Source organism: Lepidochelys kempii, unplaced genomic scaffold (genome assembly GCF_965140265.1).
Source record: "Lepidochelys kempii isolate rLepKem1 unplaced genomic scaffold, rLepKem1.hap2 scaffold_94, whole genome shotgun sequence".
Taxonomy (NCBI): domain Eukaryota; kingdom Metazoa; phylum Chordata; order Testudines; family Cheloniidae; genus Lepidochelys; species Lepidochelys kempii.
In genome coordinates, this window is record NW_027333648.1 from 354314 (window position 1) to 367555 (window position 13242).

General features: G+C 47.9%; 2 non-coding genes across 2 annotated transcripts; both read left to right on the plus strand.

The window, feature by feature from the left end:
- Window positions 1-3683: 3683 nt before the first annotated feature.
- TRNAM-CAU (transfer RNA methionine (anticodon CAU)) lies at window positions 3684-3756 on the plus strand. The gene has a single exon. It is a non-coding gene; the product is annotated as a tRNA-Met (tRNA).
- An 8791-nt stretch (window positions 3757-12547) lies between these two features.
- On the plus strand, window positions 12548-12619 carry TRNAE-CUC (transfer RNA glutamic acid (anticodon CUC)). Its single transcript has one exon. It is a non-coding gene; the product is annotated as a tRNA-Glu (tRNA).
- Window positions 12620-13242: the final 623 nt, after the last annotated feature.

A 13242-nucleotide genomic window follows, 5' to 3' on the forward strand; every position in this document is an offset into this window, starting at 1 on the left:
TGCTCCTACTTATACACCCCAAAATCATAGAATCATAGAATATCAGGGTTGGAAGGGACCCCTGAAGGTCATCTAGTCCAACCCCCTGCTCGAAGCAGGACCAATTCCCAGTTAAATCATCCCAGCCAGGGCTTTGTCAAGCCTGACCTTAAAAACCTGTAAGGAAGGAGATTCTACCACCTCCCTAGGTAACGCATTCCAGTGTTTCACCACCCTCTTAGAGAAAAAGTTTTTCCTAATATCCAATCTAAACCTCCCCCACTGCAACTTGCCATTGGCCTTCTTGGCAACAAGGGCACACTGCTGACTCATCTCCAGCTTCTCGTCCACTGTCACCCCTAGGTCCTTCTCTGCAGAACTGCTGCCAAGCCATTCGGTCCCTAGTCTGTAGTGGTGCATTGGATTCTTCCATCCTACGTGCAGGACTCTGCACTTGTCCTTGTTGAACCTCCTCAGATTTCTTTTGGCCCAATCCTCCAATTTGTCTAGGGCCCTCTGTATCCTATCCCTACCCTCCAGCATATCTACCACTCCTCCCAGTTTAGTGTCATCCACAAATTTGCTGAGAGTGCAATCTACACCATCCTCCAGATCATTAATGAAGATATTGAACAAAACCGGCCCCAGGACCGACCCTTGGGGCACTCCGCTAGATACCGGCTGCCAACTAGACATGGAGCCATTGATCACTACCCGTTGAGCCCGACAATCTAGCCAGCTTTCTATCCACCTTATAGTGCATTCATCCAGACCATACTTCTTTAACTTGCTGGCAAGAATACTGTGGGAGACTCGAAGTGCTTCAGAATTGATTCCTTGAGGACCTGCGCCATGATTTTTCCAGGGACTGAGGTGAGGCTGACTGGCCTGTAGTTCCCAGGATCCTCCTTCTTCCCTTTTTGAAAGACGGGCACTACATAAGCCTTTTTCCAGTCTTCCGGGACTTCCCCCGATCGCCATGAGTTTTCAAAGATAATAGCCAATGGCTCTGCAATCACATCCGCCAATTCCTTTAGCACTCTCGGATGCAGCTCATCTGGCCCCATGGACTTGTGCACATCCACTTTTTCTAAATAGTCCCGAACCACTTCTTTCTTCACAGAGGGCTTGCCACCTCCTCCGAATGCTGTGCTGCCCAGTGCAGTCATCTGGGAGCTGACCTTGTTCGTGAAGACAGAGGCAAAAAAAGCATTGAGTATGTTAGCTTTTTCCACATCCTCTGTCACTAGGTTGCCTCTCTCATTTAGTAATGGGCCCACAGTTTCCTTGGCTTTCTTCTTATTGCCAAAATACCTGAAGAAACCCTTCTTGTTACTCTTAACTTCGCTCGCTAGCTGCAACTCCAGGTGTGATTTGGCCTTCCTGATTTCACTTCTGCATGCCTGAGCAATATTTATATACTCATCCGTGGTCATTTGTCCAATCTTCCACTTCTTGTAAGCCTCTTTTTTGTGTTTAAGATCAGCAAGGATTTCTCTGTTAAGCCAAGCTGGTCGCCTACCATATTTACTATTCTTTCTACACATCGGGATGGTTTGTCTCTGTAACCTCAATAAAGATTCTTTAAAATACAGCCAGCTCTCCTGGACTCCTTTCCCCCTCATGTTATTCTCCCAGGGGATCTTTCCCATCAGTTCCCTGAGGGAGTCAAAGTCTGCTTTTCTGAAGTTCAGAGTCCGTATTCTGCTGCTTTCCTTTCCTCCTTGTGTCAGGATCCTGAACTCGACCATCTCATGGTCACTGCCTCCCAGGTTCCCATCCACTTTTGCTTCCCCTACTAATTCTTCCCGGTTTGTGAGCAGCAGGTCAAGAAGAGCTCTGCCCCTAGTCGGTTCCTCCAGCACTTGCACCAGGAAATTGTCCTCTACAGTTTCCAAAAACTTCCTGGATTGTCTGTGCACCGCTGTATTGCTCTCCCAGCAGATATCAGGATGATTGAAGTCGCCCATGAGAACCAGGGTGTGCCATCTTGTAGCTTCTGCGAGTTGCCGGAAGAAAGCCTCATCCACCTCATCCCCCTGGTCTGGTGGTCTATAGGAGACTCTCACCACTGCATCACTCTTGTTGCTCAGGCTTCTAAACTTAATCCAGAGACTCTCAGGTTTTTCTACAGTTTCATTCTTGAGCTCTGAGCAGTCATACTGCTCCCTTACATACAGTGCAACTCGCCCACCTCTTCTGGCCTCCCTGTCCTTCCTGAACAGTTTATATCCATCCATGACAGCACTCCAGTCATGCGAGTTATCCCACCAAGTCTCCGTTATTCCAATCACATCATAATTCCCTGACTTTGCCAGGATCTCCAGTTCTCCCTGCTTGTGTCCCAGGCTTTGTGCATTTGTATATAGGCACTTGAGATAACCCGCTGATCGCCCCTTGTTCTCAGTATGAGGCAGGAGTCCTCCCCTCTCACACGCTCCAGCTCGTGCTTCCTCCCGGTATCCCGCTTCCCCACTTACCTCAGGGCTTTGGTCTCCTTTCCCTGGTGAACCTAGTTTAAAGCCCTCCTCACTAGGTTAGCCAGCCTGCTCACGAAGATGCTCTTCCCTCTCTTCGTTAAGTGGAGCCCGTCTCTGCCTAGCATTCCTCCTACTTGGAACACCATCCCATAGTCAAAGAATCCAAAGCCTTCTCTCCGACACCACCTGTGTAGCCATTCCTTGACTTCCACGATTTGACGGTCTCTACCCAGGCCTTTTCCTTCCACGGGGAGGATGGACGAGAACACCACTTGCACCTCAAACTCCTTTATCCTTCTTCCCAGAGCCACGTAGTCTGCAGTGATCCGCTCAAGGTAATTCTTGGCAGTATCATTGGTGCCCACGTGGAAAAGCAGGAAGGGGTAGCAGTCCGAGGGCTTGATGAGTCTCGGTAGTCTCTCCATCACATCGCGAATCTTAGCCCCCGGCAAGCAGCAGACTTCTCTGTTTTCCCGGTCAGGGTGGCAGATAGATGACTCAGTCCTCCTGAGGAGAGAGTCCCCGACCACCACCACCCACCTCCTTCTCTTGGGAGTGGTGGTCGTGGAACCCCCAACCCTAGGACAGTGCATCTCATGCCTTTCAACTGGTGGAGTCTCCTTCTGCTCCCTTCCCCCAGACGTATCATCTGGGTCACTCCCCGCAATGGTACCTGTGGAGAGAACATGAAAATGGTTACTTACCTGTGTCCGCTTTGCTGGTCCATGGACTTTCCCCCTTCTTCTTCTGGAGGTCACATGTTGGCAGATTTCTTCACAGTCCTCCTGTCCCTGCTGCGCAGCCTGCTCTGAATCTTCAGAACCTTGTGCCCATAGAAGCATATCCTGACGTCTGTCCAGGAAATCTTCAGTTTCTCTTATGCAACGCAGGGTCGATACCTGTTGGTCCAGACCTTGAACCTTCTCTTCCAATATGGAGACCAGCTTGCACTTTGTACAGACAAAGTCGCTTCTGTCCTCTGGAAGAAAGACAAAGATGGCACATCCAGTGCAGGTCACAACAGTTGAACACTCCCCATCCATATTACCTTCCTACTATGAGCTTCCTCCGGAGATGCAGTAATTCCTCAGAGAAGTCGTTAGGGTTTAAGCCTCAGTAGGGTCACTCCAGGTGAACTCCCAGGCAAAGTCCTGCTGTTTGCTGCTCAGCTGGTTCCCCGCTGCTCAGCTGGTTCTTTAAGCACTGAACCTAAAGCTCTTCCAAGCCTTCTTAGCGCAGCGGGCAGCACATCAGTCTCATAATCTGAAGGTCCTGAGTTCAAGCCTCAGAGAAGGCAACTCTTCTTGCTCCCTGCTTTAGATTTTCTAACGTAAATCAGAGAAAAAAAGACTAGAACTGAGTGGTTTCTAGACACCCTCCCATCCATCTAACACACACACACAGACTTTTCTAACGGTACGTGTACAGTATGAAATTAGTTCAAAATTATTCGATTCGAAATTTCGGGAGCTATTTTAGACATTCAGGCTTCGGTGTCCCCACTAAAGCACGTGAATTCGGCAGAGTGCGTCCACAGTACCGAGGCTAGCATCGAACGTCAGAGCGGGTGCACAGTGGGTCGCTATCCCACAGTTCCCGCAGTCCCTGCCGCCCACTGGAATTCTGGGTAACACTCCCAGTGCACGATGGGGCAAAAACATTCTTGCGGGTGTTTCTGGTGCGTGTCATCAGGAACCTATGGCGGACAATCGTTTCACGCCTTTTTGGCATGCAGACGCCGTACTGCTTTCAGCAGATGGTGCACCGCTTGCTCTCCTGCAACTATGAATCCGCCTCTCATTTCCTCTCCCCTTCTCTACTATCTGCTCTTTCTCTTCCTCATCGAACTCTTCTGCCTCCAACTCTGCTCTCCCGCTGGTGCCACGCTTCCGAGCTTCTCCGGGTTGTCTGTCCTGGGCTCCCGCCTCCGTGAAAACCACGGAAGACAACCATTTCCCGCCTTTCTTCGGCTACCACGAACCAAACAGCACCTCTTCCCCTGCCACTCTGCTCTCCTATATTTCGCGCCCGTTTTCCAGGATTACCGGTGCAGGCGCCATGGAGCCCGCTCAGATCTCCGCTGCAGTTTTGAGCATTGTAAATACCTCACGCATTATCCAGCAGTATGTGCAGTCCCTGCAAAACGGGGCGAGGAAACGACGACCGTGCGATTACTATACTGATGAGGACATGGACAAAGATGGCACGGCATGTGGCAATTGGGAGATCATGGTGGTGCTGGGCCAGGTTCATGCCGTGGCACGCCGATTCTGGGCCCAGGAAACAAGCACAGACTGCTGGGGCCTCATCGCGTTGCAGGTGTGGGATGATTCCCAGTGGCTGAGAAACTTTTGTATGCGTAAGGGCCACTTTCATGGAGCTTTGCGACTTGCTGTCTCCTGCCCTGAAGTGCAAAGACACCAAAATGAGAGCCGCCCTCACAGTTCAGAAGTGAATGGCCATAGCCCTGCAGAAGCTTGCAATGCCCGACATCTAGCGGTCAGTCGGGAATAAGTTTAGAGTGGGCAAATCTTCTGTGGGGGTTGGTGTGATCCAAATAGCCAACACAATCATTGGCCAGCTGCTATCAAGGGTCGTGACTTTGGGAAATGTGCAGACCATTGTGGATGGCTTTAATGCGCTGGAGTTCCCTGACTGCGGCGGGGCGATAGACATAACGCAAATCCCTCTCTTGGCCCCGGAACAGCGGGGCGGCCACTACATAAACCGCAAGGGGTACTCTTCCATGGTGCTGCAAGCCCTGGTGGATCACAAGGGACGTGGCGAAAGGGATGCACAAACAATCCAGTTGGGCCATTGCCCACAAGCTCACCCCAAGCAGCTTGGACTCCTGATGACTGTGATGCTGAGGTTCCTTAGACCCCTGTTCATATTTCAGACCCCAGCCGGTGCAGCATCCCTGCCCAACCACTCACCATCTGCCCCAGGAGAACCAGCTGGTGGGCTGCATCCACAGGCAGGTAGTTTATGCCGCTCCCCTCAGAGCAGCAGCCACAGCTGTGCAGCTAATCCCCACATCTGGTTGCCGGGGATCCAGCTGGATTGTTTGGGCATCCCTTTCAAGACTTGCCCTCAACAACCTGGCAGCCCCCAGCTTTCTCATTGCTCTGTGGTTGTTTGCTCTGTGAAAGGGGCCTCTAGGAATTGGTATTTCCAGAGACATTAAAGAATCATAAAGGAGAAGGAAAAGTTAATGCCTTAGAAAAGTCTGTGTGTCTGTGTTAGATGGATGGGAGGGTGTCTACAAAACACTCTGCTCTCGTCTTTTTTCTCGGATTTCCAGTGGTAATCAAGGTCAGCCTTTGCCAGCAGTTGACAAGAACATGTGAGAACAGTGGGGGCGGGAAATAAACATGGGGAAATAGTTTTACTTTGTGTAATGACCCATCCACTCCCATTCAAGCCTAAGTTAACTGTATCTAGTTTGCAAATTAATACCAATGATCACTACAAAAGGTTCCCCCCACCCCACCCGGCTCTCCTCCTGGTAATAGCTCACCTTACCTGATCACTCTCGTTACAGTGTGTCGGGTAACCCCCATTGTTTCATGTTCTCTGTGTATAGGAGTCTCCCCACTGTATTTTCCACTGCATGTATCTGATGAAGTGAGCTGTAGCTCACGAAAGCTCATGCTCCAATAAATTTGTTCGTCTCTAAGGTGCCACAAGTCCTCCTGTTCTTACTCATGGTGTTGTATCCCCATAGTGTGGCCGTTTGGTGTCAGTCCTTTTAAATAAACAATGAGTTTTTTTCATAGAAACCATATTTTCCTCATACAGACACAGGAGTAGATTAATCTACAAAGGGAAGGTGATTCCAAGGCAGTTCCGGAGGGAGAAGGGAACGTTTTCAGCATCACTAAATTATTATGTTGTACCTCACACACACACAGAGTGACAATAAACTCAATTAACTGAGCTCCCAACACACTGCACAGGAATGAAATAAACAACTTTATGTTCAAGGAGTTCGGTGCATTTAAATAATATTAAAAAATATGTTTTGGGCAACGGATGGAAAAGTCATTGTATTGTACAACCCATTTGATATAGTTAATACGCCACATAATATTTAATGAAGTTAAGAACGACGTGCTTATAAATTAACGTGTTGTGCCATTTACACACGCACGAGACATAGAAAAAACGGAATTATTTGAGCTTCCAACATTTCCACTTTCTCACGGCATGTTAGACCCCCTGCTTTAAATGAAATATGTCTAAAGGCCAGATGTATGAAAGAATTGTCTCGTTCTGTATTTCTTAGCTTTTATCTCAAAAGGTAACAGCCTCATAATCTTCCCCCAAACACCCTGGGACCTCCCCAAATTATTAACATGCCCCTGTTCTCAGCAAGGCCACGACAGTGACCCACAGCTAGAGTGTCTAGGCCAAGCGTTCTGAAGGAGGCAAGTCAAAGATTTTCTCTCTGCTTCCCTTGGCAAGGTCTTAGTGGGAAAGCAAAGTCCCCCACATAGAAAGTTTTCTGCTGAGAAACCAATACTAGTCTGTTTGGGGACTTTGATTTGAATGGATTATTATTATTCTCTTCTAATCTCTGAATTATTTCAGTTCAGTCTTTGTCCTCCAGATGTGTTGCAAGGTGTTGAATTGCGGGGGAGAGAGGCCAAGTCATGACGTCTCTTCCCCTCTTTCATAATTTCTTCCAACTTGTTAGGAAGTTCCTCTGCCTTGATGTGAGTCAAGCAGTGTCCATTGTCTCCGGGCTGTCTCGGAGGAGTCCGCATTGTACACGGTTCCTGGGAGAGTCCTTGGGAGTGTGGATACCTTCACTGGGCCAGCAGCGAGTCTGGCTCCTCCAGCGTCACACCGGAAAGGCTGGCGGTGGCCATTTCCCAGCCTCATCACATATTTCAGTGACGCACCCAGAGCAAAACTCCACCACTTCCCAGACAAGCCTAGCACACACCATCCACCCAGGTATTAGCCTTCAACAGATCACAACTTTTACAATGATAGTTCACCAGGCCGACTCTGTACAAATCGTACCTTAATTCTATGAGAGTGGTGACTATGGGGCTTCCAGGGTGCTGCTTTGAGCACAGCCTGCCACCCCTGGGCTGACACTGCAATGGAGACGTCCCCGTAGAGTCCCTCTCTCCCGGGATAAAGATGGCAGCAGGGCTGGCCTGGGTCACCTGACGTGGGCTCCTGGAGCTCAAGCTGTGGGGCTCAAAAGTGGGGTGCAGATACTGGTGTTCCAGCTGAAGCCTGGGTTTGGAAACCCTCACCCCTCATGGGACCTCAGAGATTGAGCTCAAGCCCATCTGTCTCCACTGTCATTTTATAGCCCTGCAGCCCCAGCCCCAGAAGCCTGGGTCAGCTGCCCCGGGATCTGAGACAGGTGCCCTGGGTGTTTGAATCGCTGTGCAGACATAACGTTAGGATACGTCTACAGTGCAATGAATCACCCATGGCTGGCCGGTGTCACATTAATCAGGATCATGCGGCTTGGGCTGTAAAGTTGTGGTGTATAAATACAAAGAAACAAGAGCAAAAAACCAGTTTCCTTTATAGCTACATAGCTATAGATACATGGCAAATAGCAACAAGAATCAGAGTAGAGCTGGATCTAAAAAAATGAAAGATTAATCTTTGCTCTACGAATAATGACTGATAAATGGTAATATAAAAAAGGACCTCGAATTCCTTCGTAATATGACGGTTCTTGGAAGTTCCAGGCATATTAGCTAGAATTTTCGAGACACAGATTGTCAGAAAAACGTAACACGCTGAGTGCTCCACCTGAAACAACAGCAAATACTGTTGCCAAGATAGATAGATACATTGCAAAGAGCAACAAGAATCAATGTGGAGCTGAATCTGCAAAAGGGAAAGATTAATCTTGCAATACAAATAATAATTTATTAATTATTATTATGTCATAAAGGACCATGAATTCCTTCATACTTTTATCATCCTCAGGATGTTGCTGTGAATTCAGAGACATGACCGTTTTCTGGAGCAGCCATTGCAGTTTCAAAAGGAAATGCAGACAGAAAACAAAGCAGGGAGGGTTGTGATGGGGGCGCATGAAAGCAGAGGAGGCTTGTTCCTCTTGAGTTTTCTTTCAGTTTCTCTTGTGATCGTGGTGGAGGAAGTGGAAGCTTAATTTGAGTTTGTCCCCATTCCCCTCCTTCTGTCGGCGGAGTGTGTCTTCACCAGGAGTGCTTCCACCGAATGAAGAGGGGCAGTGTGGGGGGGCTGAGAAATGGGGCTCTTCACTCCGCGCAGCTGCCCACTGGGAGCCCAGCTACCCCCAGGGCTCTAGACTCCCCACCTCCTCCCTGGAGTGGGAGCTGGCCACCTGGGCTTCTTGCCTGCCTGCTCCCAGCCAGGAGTGGGGGCGGGCGCCAAGTGCCCAGGCTTCTTGGCTCCCTGCGCTGGGAGCCGGGAGCTTTCGTGCAGCAGCCCCGCAAGAAGCCAGGCAGGTGCAGCCCCGCTGGGATCAGGGAGCAGAGGGCAGCCATGAAGGGAGCCAGCCAGAAGCCATGACATTGGCAAGACAGCCAGCAGCCCCTGTGAGTAAGGCAGTGTCTACACAGACACTGGGTTGTCCTAACGACCCCAACGCAATCCCCGTGCCTCTTGAGGAGCTGGAGTTACTATGTGGGTGTAGCAGGGCACTTACATAGATGGGACAAGGCTGTAGTGTGCACCGTGAGGTAATTAGGACAACCTAAAATGCTGTCGGTGGGCCTAACTGTGTAGTGTAGCCCAGGTTTTAATCTCCTGCTGATGGGTTATATGCTGGGTGTCTTGTTTCCTTTGCTTAGGAGTGCTTGTTCTCACACCTATCTCCTTGCTTTCCATTCCAGTTCAGGGAAGGAGAGAATAACCAAGTCTTCAGGTATGAAAAGGCAAAACATTTCTACATGACCCTTCGCAGTCAGTGAAACCTGTGGTGGGAAACGTGCCCTGGATTTTACTGCATTTTGGTTTCTTGTCTTGTTGGTTGCTCCCGAGGAGCTGGCAGGGAAATGTCCATGGAGAAGTGGAGTGGATGTGAGGTTTCTTGCTTACGAGATTTGCCTGCGTTTTGGCCTCATTGTGAGAAGGGCAAATTGGTACAATTGGTTTCTATCATAGATTGTAGTGTAGTGTGGTGGTTATCATGTTTGCTTCACACGTAAAATATCCCTGGTTTAAAACTAGGCAGAAACAGTGCCTTTTCCCCTGACTGATCAGTTTTGGTCTTCCTCCATTCCAAGCCCTTTGCTGAAATACACTCGTATTTCCCACACTTTTTGTTCCTTTTTCTTTCCTTTGACGATATTTTAGGGTTGTAATTTAATGGCCACACAATTTTGCTCATGAATTAAAGTTTAACACAACATTTGACAGCCTTTTCCTATGCCCTCTTTTCTGTCACTTACGGGAGTTTACTTATAGGAATATTCACTGATTTATTGCACCGAGCATTTCAAAGGAAAGGTCAGAATCATTTACCTTGGATTCACTTTCCTTACTTCTTTCTAATTCTTTCTTTCACATAGATGGGGAAATCTGTGTTGGAGCAATTTAGCTTACCACTCTCTCTTTCTAGACGGAAGCTGACACAATTTAAAACTTCCCAATTTGCAAATATCTATGTGAAAATATTTCCTGAACCAATGCAGAGATCCTGGGCAGGGCTAGGGGTGAGGCAGATTAATAATTGGCTGTTCTTTATTTTGGTGCTTGCTAATTGGCCATTTGGAATTTTAATACGTGATGGCATTACAGGCAAAAGATAATCTCAACATGTGGAGAAGAAACGGTTATACGGGCTAATAAATAATTTCTTGGTGTCACACCAAAAGCGATGCATTCCAGTGTGAAAGAAGAACTAATTCATGGCTTATGAGCATTTGCTACGTAGTTGTAGCCATGCAGGTCCCAGAAAAGCTTGTCTTTGTCCCCAACAGAAGCTGGCCCAGTCAAAGATATTATCTCACCCACCTGCGCGTTTGCTCGCCACACTACCTGAGACAAGCGGAAAGAGACTCAAAGCAGAGAAAATGGAACAAAGAAGTTGAATTCCTAGCTGAAAAATGGGCCCCTTTGTCAGCTGGAGGCAATCTCAGAGGATTCTGGGACCTCTTGTGGCTATTGCTGGTTTTGAAAAAAGCCAGGTGTTATTTAGGCAATATCGCTTCTACTATATCCACTGAAGCAGATTTATGCTTCACGATTGCTGTGTAGCCAAAGAGATTCATTCAATTCAGCACACAAGTGAATAGAGATAGGCAGCTGGAGTCAGCCAGTTCGCCCCCATCTCAAAGTCTTTGGTTTTTAAAAAGGCCCCTTTTGGTGTTTATACAGGACAGGGCAGAAAACGGCCAGATAATAAGCTATTGGGGTGAAAGTTCTGAGGTTTTTTTTAATTTGCAGTGAAGACTGAATGGAGAATTGTGTCGAGAAGTTTCTTTCCCTGACTGAGGATGGAACCAAGGCAGCATCAAGGAGACTCCTAACCAGTAGACCAAGGGTACTCAACAGGTGTACCATGGGCCAACTCTAGACAGACAGCAATTTTTAATGGACCCTGAAATCTTTTCAAAAATCATAATAATAAGTAAATAAAATTATTTTCTCTGGAGTCTGGACCTTGATCATATCTTGACTGAGATTTTGGACCTTGACAAAAAATAGTTGACTACCCCTGCAGTAGACCATAAGGGGGGGTAATGTAGGGTTTTTTGGTTCAGCTCCTCTATGCTTTCTAAGGCTACTTGCTCTCCAGTTAAAGAAATCCCTTCCAACCCTGATATTCTATGATTCTATGAAATGGTCCATTCCCCATTTCAGAGGGGACAGGAACAGAGAGTGAAGGAACCCCTGTGCTCATAACCTGAGCTCAAGGAAAAGCATTGAAACAAGCTCAAATTATGATTTAGGTTCCTCCATCAGAATCCCAAGAGGAACACAAAAGAGGAACAATCCTCCTCTGCTTTCATTTACCCCACCGCATCCCTCTCCGCTTCTTCTTCCGCCTACCTAGTGGCTTGATTTCCTTTCAGAGTGGTAGCCGTGTTAGTCTGTATCAGCAAAAACAATGAGGAGGACTTGTGGCACTTTGGAGACTAACAAATTTATTTGGGCGTAATCTTTCCTGGGCTAAAACCCACTTCATCACATGCATGGAGTGGAAAATACAGCAGGAAGAGATATATACAGAGTCCATGAAAAGATGGGGGTTGCCTTAAAATCATAGAAGATCAGGGTTGGAAGGGACCTCAGGATGTCATCTAGTCCAACCCCCTGCTCAAAGCAGGACCAACCCCAACTAAATCATCCCAGCCAGGGCTTTGTCAAGTCCCCTGCCCTCTGACATGTCCTTTCACAGAATCGCAGAGTTGGAAGGGACCTCAGGAGGTCATCTAGTCCAATCCACTGCTCAAGGCAGGACCAATCCCCAATTTTTGCCCCAGATCCCTAAATGGCCCCCTCAAGGATTGAACTCACAGAGAACTGTTTGAAATGGGCCACCCTGTTTACCACTACAAAAAGTGATTTTTCCTCCTACTGCTAATAGCCCATGACATGCTAACAAAGAAACAGCCGTGATTTAAAATCTCCACTCAGAAATGGTGAACAACAGCAGAACCCAAAGTAACTGAAGGAAGGGCGGATGATCACAGTTAGGACACAGAATTCAGAAGATGGCAAAGCTCAGAGCCCCGTTACATGGAGTCAGAATGTAATCAGCTCACAATGAGGGGGAGCAAACTCCCTCCCTTGCTCTCTATGCCAAAGTTCCTGTCAGCTCAATGTCCAGGTCGGCTGCTGAGAGGGTTGCAATGGGGTCAGTGAAGGCAGATGAGGATTGTTCCTCCTGGGTTTTCTTTGTGTTGCTCTGTGATCCTAGTGGAGGAAGCTGACGCATCATTTGAGTTTGTTTCAGTGGCTTGGGTTGGGCTCAGGTTGTGACCCTGAGCACAGGGGTTCCTGCCCGCTCTGCTCTTAGCCGCTCAGGGAATGGACAAAGGAGCAGCTTCAGCAATTGGAGAGAAAATAGCCTAAGGAAGTGTAGCACAGCTGAGAAGAACAACAGCCCCATCTTCTCCCTGGTGGTCTAGTGGTTAGGATTTGGCGCTCTCACCACCACGGCCTGGGTTCAATTCCCAGTCAGGGAAAAGTGACTTTACAGCAAAACACCTTAATTTATTCTTCTCTTGCAATTTGAACAAATTGACGGTTTTTCCCTGACTCCCCCATCTTCTACGTGATCTTGGCAAGGGCTTTGGAGACCATATCAAAATCAAAGCTTCCCATTGACTAGGAGCAGAATGTGGGCATGTTTCCACTGTGCACTTCGTTGTCCACAAATAGACAGGTGCAAATTCTTGTTCCCCCTTGCTAGCTAGCCTAACCAATGTTGTAACAACAGTAATAGACACTCAGGTTGACCCAAGATGTCAGTTTTCTTGCTGAAACAAAACCAAAAAATCATTTGGGGTCAACCAAATTCTTTCAGCAAATAAAATATTCACTCAAAAAACTTTCATCCCACTCTATATACCAATCTTTGGAAGTAACCATCTCAGCAAAACTGACCATTAGCCTCTTCCATTCCTGAGGGCTAGCTGCTGTCGTGTTCTAAGCATAGACGATGGGCCTTTCACCTGTTGGCCACTGGTTTCTACCTTGCTCAGGTAGCTACTGATGAAAGGCAATGTGGTTTAGTGGCAGACCTACTTCTATCCCTCTGTCCAACTAGGCGTGTTTGTTTCACACTGCTTGTAAAAGTACAATCAAT